This window comes from Jaculus jaculus, chromosome 12 (assembly GCF_020740685.1).
Source record: "Jaculus jaculus isolate mJacJac1 chromosome 12, mJacJac1.mat.Y.cur, whole genome shotgun sequence".
Classification (NCBI taxonomy): Eukaryota; Metazoa; Chordata; class Mammalia; order Rodentia; family Dipodidae; genus Jaculus; species Jaculus jaculus.
The window spans coordinates 44,295,354-44,318,081 of record NC_059113.1 but is presented as its reverse complement, the minus strand read 5'-3'; the positions used below and the strand labels follow the sequence as shown (position 1 = coordinate 44,318,081).

General features: G+C 39.3%; 1 protein-coding gene and 1 pseudogene across 4 annotated transcripts in view; one reads left to right on the top strand and one right to left on the bottom strand.

Moving 5' to 3' along the window:
* Csmd1 (CUB and Sushi multiple domains 1) overlaps positions 1-22,728 on the top strand; it is a 1,843,561-nt gene that overhangs the window by 1,394,903 nt on the left and 425,930 nt on the right. The gene's annotated exons all lie outside the window — the stretch shown is intronic.
* LOC101617539 lies at positions 9,895-10,835 on the bottom strand (annotated as a pseudogene).

The window sequence follows — 22,728 nt, the reverse complement described above, 5'->3', positions numbered from 1 at the left end:
CCTCTTCCGCAAAATTTCACCATGTTGGGTTCATATTTGGTCTGCTTCAGTTCTGAGGTGTTGGGGGCCTCTATTTTAAACTACTTTTATTTATTTATTTGAGAGAGAGAGAAAGAATGAGAGCATGGGCTGACAGGGCCTCCAACCACTGCAAACAAATTCCAGATACATATGCCACTTTGTGCATCAGGCTTATGTGGGTCCTGGGGAGCTGAATCTGGGTCTTTTGTCTTTGCAGGCAAGCTCCTTAACCACTAAGCTATCTTTCCAGTCCCATATTATAATTTTCAAAAGTATATTACTTACACATCTTCAATCCCACTTAAATAAGCATCTGAATTGCCTACAGTTAAATTGTCTCATTTTTATTTCAAGCTGATGTCCATGTTTGCCTGTAAGCCCCAGAGAAAAATTTCTTTCTTCAGCTATCTACTGAACTAAGTAATTTTATTTTACATGACAATTAAAAGATATTTATTTGAGAGAAAGAGGCTGTTAGACATAGAATGGACTCATCAGTCACTAGTCTCTACTCACTGCAAATGAACTCCAGACACATGCACCACCTTGTATATCTGGCTTATGTGGGTTTTAGGGAATCAAACGTGGGTCCTTAGGCTTCACAGGCAAATATATTAAGTGCTAAGCCATCTCCCCAATGTTTTATTTGACATCTTAATTTAAAAACTATATACATGCATACATTTGCACATAAAGAAACATTAAAGAGTACAAAAAGGGAAGAGTTAATTACTGGTTCATAAGCTACCAATTGTTACTAATCATTTTGTTATTTCCTCCATTTTCTGTATATAAATAAGAATAAACTTATAAATTATAGTCAATGACAATCCCATTTCTACAATGTGGAACTTGGTGATAATCCTGATTCAGGTAGAGAATTCTGCACTCTTTCTGAGTTCAGATACATGAGTGTCTGTTCGGGGAGCTGTACATGGCTGTCTCCCAGGGAGGTCTGTGTGGCTTTGTGTCAGGAAGGTCTGCAGGGCCAATTGATTTGTTTAGAGTACGAATCTGTCTGTGTTGTGTGTGAGTTATGAGGGCTGTTCTGGGGGGTTTCCAGGCAATTTGTCTGGCATTTCTTCCCACAGTCAGGGTGTTCCATGCTATATTTCACACGGTGAATTCCTGACTCTTGGATTCTTCATTCTACTTAATCTCCCAGATTTCTGTTTCTTGTTTTTATTTTTGTTTTTCCATTTCATTCTGTATTTAATGACCATACTCCCCAACAGCCTTATGCATATGTGAGATTAAACAGTGCTTTCTCTTGCCTTGGAAGTGCAAAGTTACTTGACTAGAATAAAATTCTTCCAGAAAAGCTCGCTTTCCCCATAAAAGCATATCGACTACAATATTTTCTTAATGTGTGGGTGTGTTTATGATCGAGAGGGAAGCAAGAAGTGAGCCTTCTTAGCCAGGTACAGCAGCTCGCATCTGTGCTGCCAGCACTCAGAAGGGAATGGGCAGGAGGGTTGGGTACTTGAAGGCATTTTATGCTGTATGTGAGATCCTGACTTAAAAATAAAGCAAAGATCAAAATAAAAAGGGGGGGGGGCTGGAGAGATGGTTTAGTGATTAAGGCACTTGCCTGCAAAGCCAAAGGACTCAGGTTCAATTCCCCAGTACAGTACCCATGTAAGCCAGATGCACAAGGTGGCACATGCATCGGGAGTTGGTTTGCAGTGGCTAAAGGCCCTGGCACACCCATTCTCTTTCTGTCTACCTCTCCCCACTCCTGCTTGCAAATAAGTAGAATAAAATAAAATTTCTTAAAAAAAAATAAAAAAAGGATATGCCATCCCGAACTATAGCCTACCAGCGACCCTACTGAAGAGGGCCCCCAGTAGTAGGGAGGAGGAGAAGATGGTATAAACACATTATGCATCTGTGCAAAATATGTTATTAATTTTAAGGAAAGAAGAGAAAGAAAGGAAGGGAGGGAGGGAGAGAGGAATGAAGGAAGGGAGAAATCCCATCAGATACCACTGTACATCCTACCACCTCTCCTGAAAGTCTCAGAAGTGGTTTTCAGATGACTAGGTAGATGACAGTACAGATAAGCATTCGTGTGGTTATTGAAGTCTCCTTATCAACTCAGAAAAAAATTAATTAATACTGGCGCTACTTTTCTGTTTTCTTTTGGGATTTTCCTCTGATTCCTTACTCTCTGGTTATCTTCTTCCCTCTGCTTATAATGTGCTACTCTGTGCACTTTCAAGTTTACCCTATAATCACAAATTTTACTGTCAATTCTGAGAGTTAGAGAGCCACACATCTGACCCCAAACACAGAGGGGATAGAAATATAAGATCTAATTCTGATGAAGGGCCTGGGTTACACTCATGTGTCATGTTTGATAGTGCAGTAGTTTGGTGCTCCCCACCAGCCTCTATGCCCAGCCTTTGTTCTGGGCCTTCAGCCTTAAACTTCCATAAACAACCATTCAAAATTTGAATGAGTTTCTGTGACCATTGAAAGATGTTCAGGCAGAGATGACCTAATTTGGATTGAATTACATAATAGTGTTTTATAGAAATGGGGTAGACACCATTTCCTTTTCATAGACAAGAAAACAGTAATGGAATGCTGAAATGACTCCTTCATCCAGACCCAGCTTGACGGGTTGGCAAACTAGTCCACTGTGTAGGGCTTGTGACTGACTGGAGTGTGCTTTCCAACTATAATAAGCTATTCTGCAACTTTGCAAAAGGCTCCTTTGTTTGACTGCCAATTTTTACATTATTTATAATCTAATACCTGCCATTTATCAGAACTCAGTAGAAATACATATAAGGTGGATCAGCCTTATGGTTGGGCAAAAGGTCTTTTTTATTGAAAGAGGATTAATTTAGTTTGGAGGTAATGCTGGGGGTAATGAACATGGACTGTGGGCTGGAGGTGAGGCTTTGTGGTAGAATACTAAAGTACTTGCTTAGCATGTGCAAGGTCTTGAGGTTGATTCTCCAGTACTGGAAAAGGAAAATAACAGAACATGAGGGGTCAAAAATAACTGTGTCACCTTCTTCTCCTGTTACATGTGAGATAGTGGTAAGTTATAAGGAGTCTATCCACAAGCTCCTTGGCTGTCAAGTCAGCCTATGAACAATGTCTTCACCTCAGACACGATGAGAGTTGAATAGATCATTAATTTTAAAGAGTGAAAGAAAGGGGTTTATTCCTGTGGCCCTAATCCACATGCTCGCTATGACTTGCAACTCTAATTTTATCCCTGTGTTGTAAACACACAGTAATTGTTTCCAATGACACACAGAGGAAGAGCCTTACCTACGGTGCTACTTCCTGCTCCATGTGTACACAAGGCAACCCGACATCTAACATTTCTGCTGACATGTGCCAGTCAATCAATAATGAATATACACACATGGAATGAGGAATGGGAACACACCTTTCTTCTTGTCACAGAACATGCAGTTATTAATTTCTTCCAAGCTAGGGTATAATTGTCCCACTCACCTGCAATGTTCACCTACTACAGAAATAAGTTTTAAATTTGGAACACTCTACATTTCCACCTCTGATGATGAGTTGACAGAATCCTGCTTTCCTTCCATTATGACTTTGCAGGCCAGCTCCTTCCTTCCTTCCTTCCTTCCTTCCTTCCTTCCTTCCTTCCTTCCTTCCTTCCTTCTATCTTTCCTTCCTTCCTTCTATCCTTCTTTCTTTCCTTCCTTCCTTCTATCCTTCTTTCTTTCCTCCTTCCTTCCATCTTTTATTTCCTTTACTTCTCTTCAATGATGTTTATGAACAAAAAGGAAGATAAACATGTATATTTTCTTTTGCAAATTTCAATTTAGCTAATACGTGGTGATATTTTAAAACATAACCACAATTACTGAGATTATGTGTAATCACAGGCTCTTTCATCTTGCCTAGTGGCTGGTTCTGAGCCAAGCTGCATGCCATTGCTATTCAGATGCCATTAGTCACCTGCACTTACTGCAGAAACACCCAGGTGTGAAATTCTTATTTATATTAAGTATACATAAGTACTCTTATTTATATCATATTATTGTCAAATGCACTTGGCATGTAATTTTTTTATATCTTTGAAATTTCATGGAAAATAGGAGTTTCACAGTTCCCTCTTGATTTGAGACATCTATTCAAAATGAACATAGCACTGACTCACTTTATTGTGTGCCTCACATGGATTAATTAACTATTTTATCATGTTGAAAAAATTAAATGATGGCTATAATTAGAAGAAACAAAATTTTGATTGTTAGATTTCAGTTATAGGAAAAACATTTTAATGTATTCTTACATGTTTAAATAACATCTGTCAATGAAAAGTTATAGATATGGCAGGCTGGGGAGATGGTTCAGTGGTTAAGGTATGTGTCTGCAAAGTTTAATGACCCATGTTCAATACCCCAGAACCCACATAAAGCCACATGCACAAAGTGGCACTTCCAACTGGAGTTTGTTTGCAGTGGTAGGAGGCCCTGGTACACCCAATATCATTCTCCTCTTTTCAAATAAATAAATAAAATATTTTTAAAATAAATTAATTTTGTCAATGTGCAGCATAAACAAATAGATATAGAGAAGCTAGGTAGATAAACAGATGATAGATACATAGACAGATTATAGATAAAACAGTTGTAAAATTATCATAATGCATTTCTCTGATTTTGAAAGGTACTAGATTTACCAGGAAAACCTTGACGGTGATGTGTGGTGCTATAGTAAGTTTCAGGCTTACCCCCAAAGGATCCTATTTGACATAAATTAAAATTGTTTCAATTGGAAATGCTGTATATTGGTTTCCAGATGGTATTTATAAAGTATATCTAGAATATAATGAAATAAGTGATATGCAAGATAGCCTGGAATGGTAGTGAATCACATTAAAATAAATACATTTGGATAGAATTGGGGGATTTTCTCCAACTATGCTATGGAATTTATTCATGGAATATTACTTTTAAGCCACTTGTGTTAGTCAATTTTAAAGATAGATCCAGTCATTTTTTTTTTTTTCCACTTGTTTGTCTTCATGGGTTATAAATACTTACTCCATAGCTATGCTCTACTAATGATAACAGTTGAATTGCAGTCTTCCTGGATAACTGCTCATTGGATCCTGGGGCTGGCACAGTTCCAGCACAGAACTGAAAGTTTATTTTAAAAGCTTATTATTCTGAGGTGTATTTGCCAAGCTAATATTTCCCTAGTGTAGTAGGTAGCTTCATGTCACCAAGATGCACTTCCAAACCAGGCACAGTTATAGAAGAAGGGGTTTTTAAAAAAAATATTTTATTTATTTATTAGAGCCAGAGAGAGGGAGACAGAGTGTGTGAGAATGGGTGTGCCAGGGCCTCTAGCCCCTGCAAATGAGCTCCAGATGCATGCGCCACCATGTGCTTCTGTCTTACATGGGACCCTGGACAATTGAATCAGGGTCCTTGGGCTTGACAGGCGTACGCCTTAACCACTAAGCCATCTCTCCAGCCCACGAAGGAATATTTTGTTTAAAGCTTACAGATCCAGGGAAGTTCCATAATGGCCAAGAAGATTGACTTCTCTCACTGGAGAAAGAGCCTCAAGAAAAAAAAAAAAAAAATTCCCAAAAGCTGCACTGCACCACACACTTCAGGAACTCCAGCAGGAACTCAGGCACTTTACATATCTTTAGATTGGAATTTCGAATCCACCCCACACCTTAGGGCTGGATCCTAAGACACTAACAGTGACAACTCCTCCACCCAGGTGGCTGCAGATCTGAATTACAAACTGTAATAAAAGCCTAGATATATTACTGTACTGAGGGTTATTCATTCATTTAAAATAGCTGCTGAGAAGCCTCTCCTAGGATCTGTCCACAGGAAGACTTGAGGAAGATTATCATACAGACTGATCCTATTTCCCAAAATGTGTCACACCAAATGGTCACACAGAAAACTGTGGTAATGATATTGATGTTTGGTTACCCTGTTCCTTGTTTTGATGACAAAATTAGAGTTGACTCGAAGTTATCAGTGGGGCTATAACAGAGACATACTCATGATAGAACCCCATCTTCTTAAAGCTTCCTGAGGTATATTATAGCTCATCTATTAGTGGAACTCATAATTCTTTAGGCATTACTCCCATTGCTGTCTATTGTTTGGTTATAATATATCTTTATCCCACATCAATTTTTAATGAGTTTATGTATAAATTTAAATAATATGACCAAGATGGCTTTGTGCCATAAATAGCTTAGAATGATGAAATCTTGGTATTTTTGGCTCCTGATCATGATGACCTGTTACTACAGGTGAAACTATCAACAACTTCTATGCATCCCATGTGCTTAAGGTGATCCTAATAAAGACCTGCACTGCCTTAAAATTACAGTCTAAATAAAACAATTCAGTGTGATATGAGTTTCTCAGAAGTCACATTTATGTTAACTAGATAAACTAGATAGTGGAAACTTGAAGTTGCCAATAATGTGAGAAAACCCACACTGTGGTATAGCCAGCAGGTGAGATCACTGATGAGGCCTATCCAATGAAATGAAATGAAATAGCTGTTAAAAGGAAAGTATTTTTCTTTACTATGAGAGGAAGGTTTGACTAAGAATCTTTTCCCTTTTCTACTTTCTTATTGCTATCACCTATGGCCATCCTCCACCTATTGCCTGTTTTATTCCAGACTAAACTATGTATACTGTGGTTATATCATTTGTGCCTTTACCTATCAGGGTGTGCCATAGAATTTATGTTACACATCCATTGTAATATGCTTACCTTTATTCATTGTATCATGAACATGCCATGTTGTATATTCTCATATCTGGCAAGGTTTCCCAATCCCTCTTCACTGGGACAATTGTTGAGTGAATTCTGGACATAAAAAAAAAAAAAAAATCGAAAACACACAAAAGATACCACATAATCATGCATTTTAAGAATATTGATATGTTACTCAAAGCAATCTAAAGAAATAAATACATACATATAAAAATCCATATTGCACCCATAGCAATAGAAAAGATAATCCTACAAAACATATAGAACTACACACCATCCCCAAACATGTCACAATCGGGCTGTTGAATGGACTCACTACTGTATATTTATTGTACAAAATGATGGGTTTCATTATGACATTTTCATACACATCTATCATATACAATGCTTAACTTTACTCTCTGTTACCTTCTCTTGTCTTCCCTTCCCTACACCTGATGGTTCCCTTCCTCTTCTTAAATATTCCCTACTCTGATTTCAAAACATGCATACAATGTAGATTTCAAAAATCAAATAAAACTTATGACAATCAAAAAAAAAAAAAATCAAGGTACTCAACTGTCCTGACTTTCAAGGAATCTGCCATGTTAGCTAAGGGATTCTCTTAGATCATAAGTTTTGTCGCATTTTTTTTTTCTAGAACAGAAAGCAATATTGGGAAGTATATGCATATTAGGCTACCCCACTATGCTGGATATATGGACATTGAATGAAATTAACTGTAGTGGTTTGATTCAGGTGTCCCCTGTAAACTTAGGTATTCTGAATGCTACTCTCCTGGAGACATTGCATTTTTGGGTGTAGGCTTAAGGGTGTTATAGCCAGTTTCCCCATGGCAGTATTAGGCACACTCTCCTGTTGCTATTATCCACCTTATGTTGGCCAGGGTGTGATGCCCACCATCTGCTCATGCCATTGTTTTCCCCTGCCATCATGGAGCTGCCCCTTGAGTCTGTAAGCCAAAATAAACTTTTTTTTTTTTTTTTAAAGATGCTCTTGGTCAGGTGTTTTCTTCCAGCAATATGAACCTGACTGAAACACTAAACCTGTTTCTTGTAAGATGGACATAAGTTCCCAAAGATATTAACAATTAATAAACATATTTTTATTCATGAAAGAAATAAGCCCAGCAGAGGTATTTTCCTTTTACTAAGACTGTATCCCACCTCTTGATCAAGTTCCTTGTGTGTGTGGTGTTGCTTACATTCCATGCCTAGGTGGGAAGTTTAGGCGTGAATTTTCCCCTCATGTAAAGCACTTCCAGAATCGCCTTCCTGATGCCAAACATGAGATTCAGACCATACTGATGTGATTGCCTAGGCACCAAACTAGGAGACACCCGAAATATCTTCACCCACTCTATCTAAACTAAATACTGTACCTAATCTATCTTCATGGAATGTGAATATTTGTTAGAAAGTCAAATTTTGGGAAAACCTGTTGTTCTATGACTATCTTGTATTATGTTACCACCTGCAGCTTTACAAGACCTCATTTTTTTCCCAGTTCTTTAGGTCACATATACCTTGCAATGAACATACTGCCTTTCCTATTTAAAACCCTGGAAAATATTCTCTCATCATTGGCTACAAGTCATGATATCAAGGTGATATACAACTCAGCTCAATGGCTGACATTCTCTGGTCATCATAAAAGTTCTGCAGAACTGCTGGTGTCAACATGGACTAGTCACCCTTCCCAAATCACCACTACCCTAGATGTTCTGCATACACAGCCACTGTCTGCCCATCTTCTGTAAGGACTAAGTTTGAAGCATTGTTGGTGAAATTTTATCCCATCTGTCTCCCTCATACTTCCCCATCCTTCCCTTTTCCTTTCCTCATCCCTCCCCCATCCCTTCACCATCCTTCCCATATACCTCCTCATCCCTCCAACATCCCTCTTATATCCCTTCGCCATCCTTCCATGTCCCTCCAGTCTGAATCTAGGACATCTCCTTTGTTCTGGACCCACAGGCCTAGCCCCTCTCCTAAAAGAGATTCATTACCACAGTCTGTGACTCTCATCTGTCTTTTTCATGGACCTGAGACATCAGTCCACAAGGAGTATGGACTTATGTGACTACATACCTGAACAATGTGACAGAACACTCAAGGAGTAGAAATGCTTATTGAATGAATGAATGTGCTACTGTACTAGTAGCAGCGTAAGAGACAAGCCTTGTGTTCCAGGAAGGCATCCCCACAAGGAAGCAGACAAGCATCATCACAAAACACAACCATAGACACTGAATAGAGCCTTCAGCCCAACAAAGTCTTGCACATTGCAGATATCACAATTTTGAAGCCCCCTTGGAGTTTCCACTTTAGGCTTCTAAGCTAATTACTTTCCACTGTAGCCATAGTGACTCCCATGGAAAATAGCTATGTTTTCATGGTCATGGGCTTCTTTTCTTTTTCTTTTTTAACTTTTTTAAATCCACTTTATTTTTCTAATAAACAAAGACAAATTTTTTACTCAGGTACGGTAACTACTCAGTGTATTTTTAGCTCAGTAATAATGAACAAATTGCTGAATATATCAGGGTAACTAGGGAAAAGTAATTTATAAAGGTTAAGGACAAAATACTGTTCCTTAGCACTTCAGTTTTTCTCTTTCTTACTCTGGTGTTTTGTCTAGAAGGACAGGTTTGCTCCTCACATTCTATGGACAACTGCACTACAGTTTTCCTGGAGGACAGTTCGAGCCAGTCAAGGAGGGACAGGAATACCCAAATTAGGTGCCATTCTAGTTCTTTGAAGTTTTGCATAATACAACCATAAAAGGAAAGTTAAATAACAAATAGAAAAGTTTAATATATTTTGATATTTTCACAATTTTTTTTTTTTTTTTTTGAGGTAGGGTCTCACTCTCGCCCAGGCTGACATGGAATTCACTATGGAGTCTCAGGGTGGCCTCGAACTCACAGCGATTCTCCTACCTCTGCCTCCCAAGTGCTGGGATTAAAGGCATACGCCACCACACCTGGCTACACAATGTATTTTTTAATAAAGTTAAATGCCACATAGGCTTCCTCTTCCTGTTGGGTAGTTAGCACAGCCACATCAGCTTCATGTGATTATAGAGAATCTACCAGATCGTCGTAGGTTCACTCTTCCTCCTCCAGTCTGGGTTTCTTGGATACATAGTCGTCATCTTCATAGCCCTTCCTCTTCTTCGTAATTACATTAAGTGCCAGGTCTGCGGAGTGACATCGTTCTAGCTTCTGTTTCAGAAGAACAACTTCTTCAGATCTGGGTGGCTCATACTTTTTTACTAGGTTTCTCGTGCTTTTCATTATATCTAGTAAATGTGACAAACAAGTTCTGTTTTCTTTCAGCATTAGATTCTTGGACAAATAACTTTCCATGGTAATTCCAGCCCTGGAAGCGCTAGATAAAATGGTAGTTAGGGCAATTTGGGAAGTTGTATATAACAGGTAAGCATCCGTCAATGCAATTCTATTAAGAAAGTCATCAGCTATTTTCCTCAAAATCTCTGGATTCTCCAACATGGGATAGCGAGTCTTTATATCAATGAGGAAGCCTTCAAATGGTCTATATGGGTTGTGGACAATGAGATGAAAGTTTAACTGTTGTATGAGCAGTAGTTCATATTCCAAAATCTGTTCCAGTGCCTTCTCCTGCCCAAGGGGACTCTCGCGAAGGTTCCCAACAAACTGAGGACTAGACACGTTGAATTCATCCACTTTGCAGGCCAAAATGGCACATGTGAGCATTATTATCCGGGGATGATATTCTATCACTGAATTATTAAGATAAAAACGTTTGAAATACATACAAGCTGTACCCACAACAGACCGTGCATTGCTGGCTTAAATACTGAACAGAATTCCAATAATCTTTTCTCATAGTATTTGCATAGTATCGCTTCTTCGTGAGGCTCAAGAAAGATGGGATCATTTGGAAGAACCTTCCCGGAGGCCGCCGCCTTGCACTTGAACTTGCGGTTCGCGTCGGCCCGCAGCCGCGCCAGCTGCTGGCCGCTGGCGAAGGTCCAGTGGCGCCGCTGGCTGCTGTTGTGGAACATGGTGCACTGGCCCGGGCGCCGGTGACAACCTCAACCTGGCACGCGGCGCCCGCATCCGCCCGGGCCCAGCGCGACGGCGGGCGCCCATGGGCTTCTTTTTAATGGTTGATTGCACTGGTTAATTTTTGCATTTAATGTGTAATGTCTTTATGGCTTCAGGAAAAATGCATAGGATTTGGCAGGTAGCACAGATGTAGGGCATTTGCCTAGTGTATTTAAGCCTTGAATTTGATCTCCAACTCCATGGAAATATTTTATATATATATATATATATATATATATATATATATATATATATATATATATATATATGTATGTATGTATGTATGTATATATATGGATTGAAATGACTTGGTAAGCCTTTAGGGAAAGTACTCATATACTACTATTCCAAATTTATACAATTGAATTCATCCCTAATTATCAGTCTATTTGAAGCATGAAATTTTTAAGAACAATTTTCACTGTGGAGCCCTTGAATTTCTTGCTGGCCTATGGATTTGGGCTGAAACTCAACCTTCCTTGGAGGGGAGGGTTTCAGCCATCCCAAAGCCATGACAAGTTTCTTACAGGATTTTATATCCCAGGCAATCTAAAGTATGAGTGCTATTCTCCTACCCAAAGGCAGCCAGCAGCTCTGAGGCAGGGTTTTTTGATGGGAAATAGATTAAACAGGGAAAAATGCTACCACATTATACCTGTTCAAAGACTTTATATGATGCTGTTTTTTAAGGCTTCATTTCAAAGTCCTTCTAAGGTATCATTAAGGCGGAAGGAGGCCATTGGCTGGCAAGTTACCCCAGGCTGGGCTAAATGAGTCACTGCATATACTTCTAAGTTAGCCTCACCTCAAAGACATATTTTATTTTTCTTACTCTGTCTTTGCTAGAAGCATTTCTCTTTTCTGTCCATTGAGGAAAATATGGGCTAGACAACTGAGTAAGAAGCCAGTGTCTGGGCTGGAGAGATGGCTTAGCGGTTAAGCGCTTGCCTGTGAAGCCTAAGGACCCCGGTTCGAGGCTCGGTTCCCCAGGTCCCACGTTAGCCAGATGCACAAGGGGGCGCACGCGTCTGGAGTTCGTTTGCAGAGGCTGGAGGCCCTGGCGCGCCCATTCTCTCTCTCTCTCCCTCTACCTGTCTTTCTCTCTGTGTCTGTCGCTTCAAATAAATAAATAAAAAATTAAAAAAAAAAAAAAAGAAGCCAGTGTCTAAGGCATTGGAGGAAATGGTTGCTCCATCTCACACCCTAACATGCATATCTACTAGCCTTGTTCTTTTCAGGGAAGCCAATGCATGTATATGTAAGTGCAAGTGAATTGCCTGAAAACTCCCGTTTCCTTTTAGCGGAACATCTGGGAGTCTCAATGTGGGTTTCTGGGTCCTTTGTCGCCTCCCCATAATGCTTAGGTAACCACAGTGGTGAGCATGCAAGGGTAGGAAGAGTCACTCTCAGGAGGACAGTCTGTGGTGGTTTGATTCAGGTGTCCCCCATATACTTAGATATTCTGAATACTAGGTTCCCCAACTGATGACAATTGGAAATTGAAGCCTCCTGGAGGCAGTGTATTGTTGGGGATCAGTTTATGAGTGTTATAGCCAGTGTGTTTGGCATACTCTCCTGTTGCTATTGTCCACCTGCTGTTTGTCAGGGGATGACATCCACCCACTGCTCGTGGCATTGCTTTCCCTGCCATCATGGAGCTTCTCCCTATAAGCCAAAATAAACCCATTTTCCCTACAAGCTGCTCTTGGTTGGGTGATTTCTACCAGCAATGTGAACCTGAGCAACACAGCTTCTGTGAACAGCTTCACTTAATCAATAGGGAAATGGTTTATAAGCTGTTGAGGATTCTAAGGGGATAGGATGTACAAAGTTACTTGCTGATGCCTAATTAGCATATGGGGACATTCATTCTAGCAATGGCAGGGGGATGGGCAGTGCAAAGGTGCTGGCTGATACCATATAAGGAGTTTTCTAGGCAACTGGCCTAAGGTCACGGGGTTATGGGCAAAGCCTAAGTTTTATCTGAATGGCTAGTTATCCCATGCTCGTAGAAGGAGTGGCCTTACATTCTACTGATCTAGGGGTCTGAGATTTTGTCAGTGAGGGGTGGTCCAGGCTTATTGTGACCCCAAGAATGGAGGATCCTGGCTCACTGTAAATGCCCCCCCCTATAATGGGGGGAGGAGGTCCCCTGCAGATCTGTTCCCCTGGTGATTCAAGCTGCTGCAACTTCTCCATAGGCTGGGGCTTTCCTATTAGACAGCTGAGGTTTGCTTTAATCCAGGGCTCTGCCTGTGTCTGACATATCAATTTCTTAATTTTCTCAGATGTCTTAATGACCTATAGCAAGGGTGTGGGACTTGTATACATGAGGGGAAGGATGTTCACATGTGAGAAGCAGGGCAGGACTTGCATATGGGGAAAATGAAGCACTTTCACCTTCTGTTCACACTCTGGAGAAGCAAAAGATTGGGGGTGGTGAGGATGAAACACCACATAGGCTAAGATCTGCCCTGATCACTTCACTGGGGCATGGGCTCCCTGTTACCATGACAACAGAATCCTCCAACCTGATAATTGCTTTTCTGAACAGGTAACCTCACACCTGACTGCTGGGCTGGCAGGTCTCCATCCAGCCCTGGAAGTGAAGTATAGCAGACCCCAGTGTACCAAAAAATAGCAGATCTGTGAATGTGGAGACAATTATCCATTGACTCTTTTCTTTTCTTTTTTTCTCATTTTTCTTTTCTCTTCTCTCTTTTTCTTTCTTTTCTTTTCTTTTTTGAAGATATTGTCTCTTATAGATAAAACTGACCTTGAACTCTTGATCCTCCTGCCTCTACTTTCCCAGAGCTGGAAAGACAGACATACTCCACCACCATACAAAAGCCACTGATTTCTTTTTGAGTAGTTTTAGCACTGTAGCTTCTATTAATGTATTCCTCAAGTCAGTTCTGCTACACAGAGCAAATATAGCTTCTAGGAAAGGAAAAGAGCTATAAAAATCAGAACAGGGCGAATTTTAGAGAACATCTTGATGGAATAGCCCCACCTGTTCATTTTCAGGTTGAGCAAGCTTGGACAGAAACTGATGTCTCATCCTGACCACTGACTAAGCTTCCTAGGATGAAGTGAGCACCACTGAATATTCCTCTCCAAAAAATTGTCTTGAATTTAATTCAATAGAAATGGATTATTTTCTTACTGTAAAACTTCTCTGGCTAAGGAATGTAAAATAATCTAAAATGCTTTACGATACCTCTATGTAGAAGAACGGTTTATAAGATTATTTTTGCTATCACTGATGTTATAATATACTTTCCTTTGTTTCTGTAATTGAGTACAGATTTGTTTTTCACTTAATTGTTCAGCTATTCTTTCCAGTGATTTCATGATGTAGAAACGTGAAATCAGTCTATTTATTTATTGAACACTTAACATTAAATGATCATAAAAATCCTATGAAACATGAACTAAATTTGTTCCCAGTACAAGATGAAGTAGAAAGAAGCAATATCTTAATCAAAGCCAAATGATTCATATCCATTAAGGAAGAGGTTTGCATGCAAAGCTTCTCTATCATCTGTATTAATAAGCACTTAATAGAAGAGTAATTTATGTTCTGACTCAAGTTTACATACACCAAGGCACTTCTCTTATATCTGCAGCTCATCTAAGAAGTCCTGGCATCCACCAAGAGTGCCTAACACAATGTGTTTACTGTACATGGGAAAAGGAACTATTGGTCGTGGACTACACAGGGATTTTTTTCTCTATTTAGTTTGGACAAAATAATAATTTCATTCATTGATAATTTTAGTTTACAAGACTCATAATAAAACTGGCATAAAACATTCCATTCTAACCAAGCAAGAAGTACACTAAAATTTACTATGCAGTTGAGAAATTTTAATTATTTTTTTTTCCTCAAATGCTGTGTAGTAAACAACTAAGTTCACTGATGTGAGTTTCTTAACTTTTAAAATACTGACTTTAAAAATATTTTTGTTAATGAAACAGTAAGAGATATTTCCTTGGTACTTTAAGAAAATATACATTTTATGAGTTTTCTGGTTTGGCCAAGATTTGTTAAATAGGCCCCATATGTGTGCCTCACAATTGCTTTTAAAAACTTGAAATATTGAATTTTAATGTGTAGATTCTCCTCACTCAATTTCTGTGATTTTTTTTTTCATAGCAATAAGAGGAACTATCATTTATGGACTTTTAACCTTGGGCCAAGCTTCATGAAAAAGACTTGACCCATGAGCTTTTGTTCAGTCCTTGGAACACCCTATGATAAAAATGTTAATTTCATCTCCAAACTATAAATAAGCAACATTTCCAGAGAAAAAAAAACAAACCAATATTTAAATTCAAGTTATTTTGTATTTAATAGCTTATTTGAGCCTTTATACTATATTATTTTATGTGTACTTAAAAATACTTAAATATACTAAAATTCCACAAAGAATAATAAACACCAAGTTTTAAAAACAAGAAGGAGGGCTGGAGAGATGGCTTAGTGTTTAAAGGTACATGTCTGTGAAGCCTAAGGGCCCAGGTTTGATTCTCCAAGTAACACATAAGTCAGATGCAGAATGTGACACATGTGTCTGGAGTTCATCTGCAGTGGGTAGAGGCCCTGGAACATCTATTCTCTGTCCTCTTTCTCTCTCTCCATCTCTCTCTGTCTTAAATAAAAATAAATATGATTTCAAAAAAGAAAAGAAGGAAATCACTGCAGACATCCCATCTCTCAGTGCTCCTTCATATTCTGTATTTCCCCCTCCTTTCGTCAAATTATCCCTAATTCTAGTTCCTTTTTCCAGGAATTTCCTGGCATGGCCCTGTGTGCTTGAAAAGCATAGTATAAGCTTGGAGGCTGAGAAGATGGCTCAGTAGTTAAAGGTGCTTTCTTGAAAATTCTCCAGACCCCAGTTTGATTCCTAAGTACCCCCTAAAAGCCAGATACATAAAATGATGCATGAATCTGGTTTTTTTTTTTGCTGAGACAAAGAACCTGGCATGCCCACCCCCCATTTCCTCATAACTAAATATGAAACCTATTTTCAAAAAATCGGTTTGGTTTCCTGGTAAAATGAAAACATTTTCCAACATGGTTAATGATAAATGTAGGTGGAATGAAGGAAATCTGTCAGAAATACTTGAACCTCTGCCTTGTGCGATTCATCTAACATGATTGTACATACTTTACTACACCACTTCTGACTGACAACATTAGGTTGAGAATGTCAGAGTCTGCCTCACCTCCAGGGTACTTCAGAGAACCTGAGTTCTAAGCTTTTCCTTCAAGCTTTCTTTGCAGTGACTGAAGATGGATTCCCTAAAGTGTGGGAAAGGCACATTCTGGAAGATGTGTGCCAGGATGCTCAGACTTCATCTCCCCAAGCATGTCCACAGTTTTCCAAAGCTACTGCTACCACCTGCAGTGGTTTCCCCTAACTGTCACTTCTCCATGCTGGGTCGTCCAGAGCGGCCATGTCTGCGGTCCAGCTCTCAGCACCCTGTGGGTTGACATTCTCCATTTATTTAAGCAAGTTGTTTAATATGTAAAAGTAAACAATCATTTCAATCTTTACCTACCCAACTCATTCCTTCCTAGTTTATGTACATTTCCTTGGGTTTTCTTTCTTGATAGTTATTGCGGATCCATTTGGGGTATTTTTTTAAGCATAAATGTTGTTGGAAATGTATCTATCAGCTAAGTTGAAGATAAGGAGAATGTTAACACAGTGCCTTAAACATTAGATATACTCTAAAAGATGATCTCTTCCTTCTCAATTAAAATAACCCCTGTGCTGACTTTACTCTGAGCATGTAATCATGTTGGACAACTACCTCTAGGGTCTTGTTTTACCATTGAAAAAAATGAAAGTAACCTTGATTTTTTTTTAATTTTTTTAATGTAATCTAGTTGTTTTTAAGGTCTGTGGTTATAATTCTACTCTTCTTAGAGTTAAATGGAGGTGGAATGGAGTGTTCTCATTATTCTCCTAAATGGTACGTCATTCACATGAACCGTGATGGTATATTCTTGCCATCCCCTTGTAGCTATGTTTTGTTCACATGGCTGTGGTAGACCATGTTCAGCCTCCATCCTCAAATCTGTTTTTTTTTTTTTTTTTTTTTTCGAGATAGGTTTTCACTCTAGCTCAGGCTGACCTGGAACTTACTATGTAATCTCAGGTGGCCTCGAACTCACTGTGATCCTCCTACCTCTGCCTCCCGAGTGCTGGGAATAAAGGTATGTGCCACCATGCCTGGCTCCATCCTCAACTCTTCACTAAGTCACACAATTCATGTTCCATTATTTTCTATTTATTGATCCCACACCCTTTGTTAGCTTTCCATACACTTGAGCTTTTATCTAGGGAGCTGTGATTTTATCCTGCCACCCTTTCATCTTTTATTCCTTCAAAGATGTCCCTTCTAAGCTACATCTTTAGCTGATTGATGTAAATGTTAATTCTGCATTTTACCACTTCTGATAATGCTCAGATTCACTCTGTGTCAGTTATTGTATTGTGGCTTGTAAATTCCCAGTCTCTCACTTTTAATATTCATCCCTCTCCCACACATCTAAAATCACTTTTTAATAAGCTTCTGGGGTTTGCTTGGGATTCTAGTTGCTTCTGTGGCTGGTAAGCCTCCAAGGCATCTCTGCCAAGTTAAGCTTCTTCTATTTCTACCTTCAGCTGGCAACTTCCCTACTCCTCCGGGTAATCTTTGCTATTCTGTAAATATTCTATATTCATGAAAATATAACTAGATTTAGATGAGTGAGACTATGCGGTGATTATCTTTCTGTGATTGGATGGAGTTCACTGAAAATTTAAATAAAAATGTTTTCTGCTTGAGGATCTTAAGTTTTATCATTATCACGTATACATACGAGGAATAAACACTACTTAAATAAGAAAATGTGATGATAGAAACTTCTGAGAATTCAAGGATAAAAGACTGTTTAGGTGGAATTGGAGTTTAGAACCTTAGAGTCAGGACACAGAGAAGATCCCAGTGTTACTAGGTTGTAGAGAGGAGAAAGAATGGAATTACAGAGTCCTTCAGTGGTGGACAGAGTATGGCTTGGCTGGCCTTGGAGGCACAAAGAGGATTGGAAATGATTTGGTCTGTCTTGTCCTAGGACTGCTGGGCAGCTGTACCCATGCACACTTACTTGTCCATGTCACAAATCACTGAATGTCATTCTCATTTTGCACATGATCAGTCAGCAAAAGGGAACAAACCAATCTCTCTGGGCTGAGGAGAAGACAGGCCTAGAGTCTCTCTGACCTCAGTGCAGTTACTCTGAGGTATTTTTGATACAGGAATTTTGGGTTCCTTGTATGCCAATGCACAATTAATGTGAAGTGTTCATAGATCTTTGTCCTATGAATTGGAAGAATAAAACCCATAGACCAACAGATAAGCTTCAGAAAGATTTTATTATAGCTTAAAATTTAGAAAGAAGGAGAGAAGGTGGACTTAAGCCTAGAACATAAGAGGAGAAGCAAGTAAAAGCTCTTGCCCAAGGATGTAAGAGGTTGTTGAAAAGGCCCATGAGGAAAGGAAGCAGAACTCTTGTCCAGAATGGCAAGAGGGGCTTGAGGAGACCACCTTGAGTCTTAGTTCTGAGACTTTTTATTGGGAGTGGCTATGTGAGGAAGACAGATATAATCAGTTTACACCTGATGCCAGGAATCTGGGTCAGAAATTTTGAAAATTTCTAGGCAGGGAATGGAAGGGCTTCTTAAAGAGGCAGAAATAAGGAAGGGCCAGATCTTTCTGACATATTTTGACCTGTATTTTTTTTTTTATTAGTTTTCTATTCTGCAAGTACAGGCAGTTTGGTACCATTATTAGGCTCACCCATGACCTACCCCCTCCCCATTGGCTCCTCCTTGTTGAGGTATACAGGTCATGCATTGTGGGGTTAGGCCACAGTTATTGGTATGATAAATGTATCTGTATATCATGACCCAACATGTGGCTCTAACATTCTTTCTGCCCTCTCTTCCGCAAAATTTCCCTGAGCCATGTTGGGTTCATTTTTGGTCTGCTTCAGTGATGAGGTGTTGGGGGCTTCTGGGGCTCTGGCTATCTGATTTGGTAGGCGTTGATTTTTCTCTGTGTTGGTCTCCTTCCCCCTTGTGATGGTATCCGGTTCATCAGGAAAACAGCACCCTTGCTTGTTTTGCCAATTTTCTTTAGTTTCAGTTGGGGCCCTTTTGAGATATGATGGGGTGGCTCTCTCCTTAGGATCTGCATCTATCTGAAAAAGAGAAGCAGATTCTCCAACGGAGAGTAAGTTAGCACCAGGTCAAATGAGATAACCCTTACTTATTTTATAGGTGTAGGCCCTCTTGTACCCCATGATTGATGGTAACTTGATATTGGAGAGTGGGCTTATGCTTGGATATAGTTCTGACTTGTTTCCCAGTTCCAGCTATGGGTCTAGTACCACTGAGGGGATCAGTTAACCAAATCAAGAGCAGTTGGTTCCCCACCATGGCTGTGTGCCACTATTGCACTTGTGTGGGCATCACACCAGGTTATTTGCTGCTATGTAGGTTGGACCCTGAGTTGCTTGGACAGATATTGATCATTTCCCCCATCACCCATGTAGCACCTTCTGGCACTAGACACACTGACTGTCTGGGTACTGACTCTCTTCTGGCTTCCAGCCATGCCCTTCCATTTTACGTGTCAGCTGCATATGGTTTTTGACCTGTATTGAAGTACAATGACCAATAATTTTCACCCGGAGCCCAAGGACAATTCCTGCTCTTAGCCAGGAGAGGGCTATTCACTTTGGGTCTGTCACCCCTGAGCTACCTAGCCAATTTCTGTCTTCTATCATTTTTATGTGCTGTTTAAGCAACACATGGGCTGAACCAAGGAGAAATATGGACACAGCCTTCCCCACACCCCCAACAGCTCATAGTGGGCAGAAGGTGTTATGGAGGTCACCTTGATCTTGTTTTCTGGAAGGAAAAAAAGAATCCATTGGAGAGACAGAAGTGTAACCAGGATTGTGTTTAGATAAACAAAGCAAGCATTACAAAAATAAATTGAAAGGGCCTGTCCCAAGTAGCATCAGAATGACTTCTGTGTTACAGATTTTGATGTTTTGTGAATATTCCACAATGCATGTTCATGGGGTAAGGTGACTTTCTTTCCCTCCCAAATCATGGTGGATCAGATCTTCCTCTTAGGTATTTTCCTCCATGACTCCCTAGAAAAAGCTCAAAAGAGGATGAAAGCCACAGTGTAAATAAGCCTTTCAGGAAAATGACCATCTTAAAGGATGCAGATCTTTAAAGGATGTAGATGTCAATGTACATAGGTGGGAACATATTTCTGACATAGCAAGAACAACCTAACCAAAGTTATAAGGATGTTTAACCATAAAGCAGGATCTGCCCTTCTGGATAAAGCTATGGAGAAACAGCTATGGTTTTATTGATTGCTTTATCACTGATTTTGAGACTGTTCAAGGTACCATGATAGAGACTATGACAGTTGGCTAAGCATTTTCTTGTCCCAAAGTTAACATGCACACTCTGTTATCTTCCAAATGTAAGCTTTGTCATGAAAGCTAGAGCCAGGGTCTTACACTAGCCCTTCAGGCTGTACAAATAACAGGGATGGATAACCTTCTAGAACCCCTTTATCCAACCTCCACTGCTTAGAGTCATTTTCCTTAACAGAAAACCCTGGAGTCCTTGAGAGCCAGGTTTCACTGGTGGATCCTTTCTGGGTGGGGCACAGCACACCAAATAGTAGTAACTTATGTACTGTTTTACATTAAGTGAAGAAGCTTGGTGGGGTCCTCAGGACAGGGGTGCCAGCCACCCTTGAGCTCCCATCTGGATGGCATATCCTAGGTTACTTGTGTTCTCAGAATCACATGGGCCACTAGGTGGCTAGGCATGGAGAACACATCACTCTTTGGGTCTTTGTATCATAGGTCAATGGAACAGTTTTATTTGAGATAATATATGAATCTTTCCCTCAATAGCAGGGTAGAACACTGTAATAGTGTGTCTAGTTCTGTGCAAGCCTGAAGAACCACCTCCTAGATAGACGGTCTCATTTTGGGAGCACCAAGCAATATGTGTATTCCCATGGGAATGCTTGATGTAGACTGAGTCAGTCTCTGTGCTAGACATATTCAGACAGGTAGCTCATTACAAATAATTATACTTTTCAGTTGTTTTATAACTAACAACTAGGAACTCAAGAAAAATTAAAAAAAACATTTAAGATTATTTCATAAGTATCGTTCTGTGAAATGCATAACCTTTTTGCATAACCTGTTAACATGTATAACACATTGTTATCTGCCATTGTGTTCCTAATTTCTAACTGTAGATTATTATCTTCCATCAATCACAACATGCATTAACAATGTATCATACCAGCAAATAAATACAATTCCATCTCTCAGTTTAAAAAGTGGCAATGTTTCTACTTTTCTTCCTCAATTTCATACTCTCCATGTGACATTATGTTTGCTTGCTCAAACATCTTTGAAACCTCCCTGTAGTGGCTCCTATCTACATCAGTGTGGCACCCTTTGGACTTTTGACACATTGCTATAATCTCTTCTCGTCCTCCACTCTTCACTCTCACCCTCCCAGAAATCATTTCTAACTGGAACCACTTTCATTGTAGCTGGAATCAATTTGGCAAATTTCTTAATTTATATTGCACAGTAAATACAGTGAAAAAGTTTTGAAAAGATAAGAAAATTGTATTTATTATGTGCAGCATCTTGATACATTTTTGAGAAAGGCTACGTAATTTGCTGTCCATACTGGCACTATAAATAGACCAAAGAACATGACTACCTACTATTTAATTACTACCATAGCATTTTGAAAAATAATAGAATATTTATTTGTGCATTTTGTCTCTAAAGTTTTATATGTGGCTTTAGTCAGCCTGCTGAATGAGCCTATGTAGTTTAAAAATCTGATTCTAGAAGCTAGGCTCTTAAAACTGTCAGGATAACTTTTACTTCATTGCTAGAGCACACAGAGTGGCCCCAGGATGGCATCTGGGTATCAAAGTATGGGGGAAACTCCATACTGATAGATCAACACCAGCCTTACTAAGTTATGTTCTCTAAGATATGGTCACACTAACATTTTGAGGTCTTATAGAAATTTTTATCCATTACTTTTTCTATTTATAATTTTTACAGTTTTTCCAAGGGCCTGTCTATGTTGTAACTATAACCACATTCATTTTTCTTGCCCTGTCATTAAAAATCACAGACCTGTGGCCCACAAACAAGAAAGAGCTTGAAAAAATATTTTCCATATATGTAATAATATTTAATTTGTCTCCTGGCCTATAAGACACAATAAAACAAAAGCCCACGAAGTATTTGCATGAGCTTTAGAAGTGAGCTACAGACATTTACTAATGATGTGATTATACAGTTGGGAAAATTTCTTTACATTGCATTATTAAAAACAAATAGATTTTCATTACTTGTTCTTATTGGCGTATGTTTCCAAGCTGAATAATATATAAAAGCATGTTCACTTAGCAGATAGCATGTATGATCCTCTGTTCCTGGTTGTTGTGGATTCACATTTATTATAGATTGGGAAGGAGGAGAAAATGTAATTATAAGTCCACATGAATATTTTATTACAATATCTCAATTATCATAGCATAATATGGTGAAAACAATATTAAAAACTTAGTGACAAAAGTCCTGTGGACAAAGGCCAGTATTCAGACAGAAAGAGTGGAGTAATGAACAAATGGGCCATCAGAAACTGGCAGACTCTTCACATTTTTTAACGTTTTTCTGTTAATGAAGTACCTTCTCCAATGTGAGGACTAGTT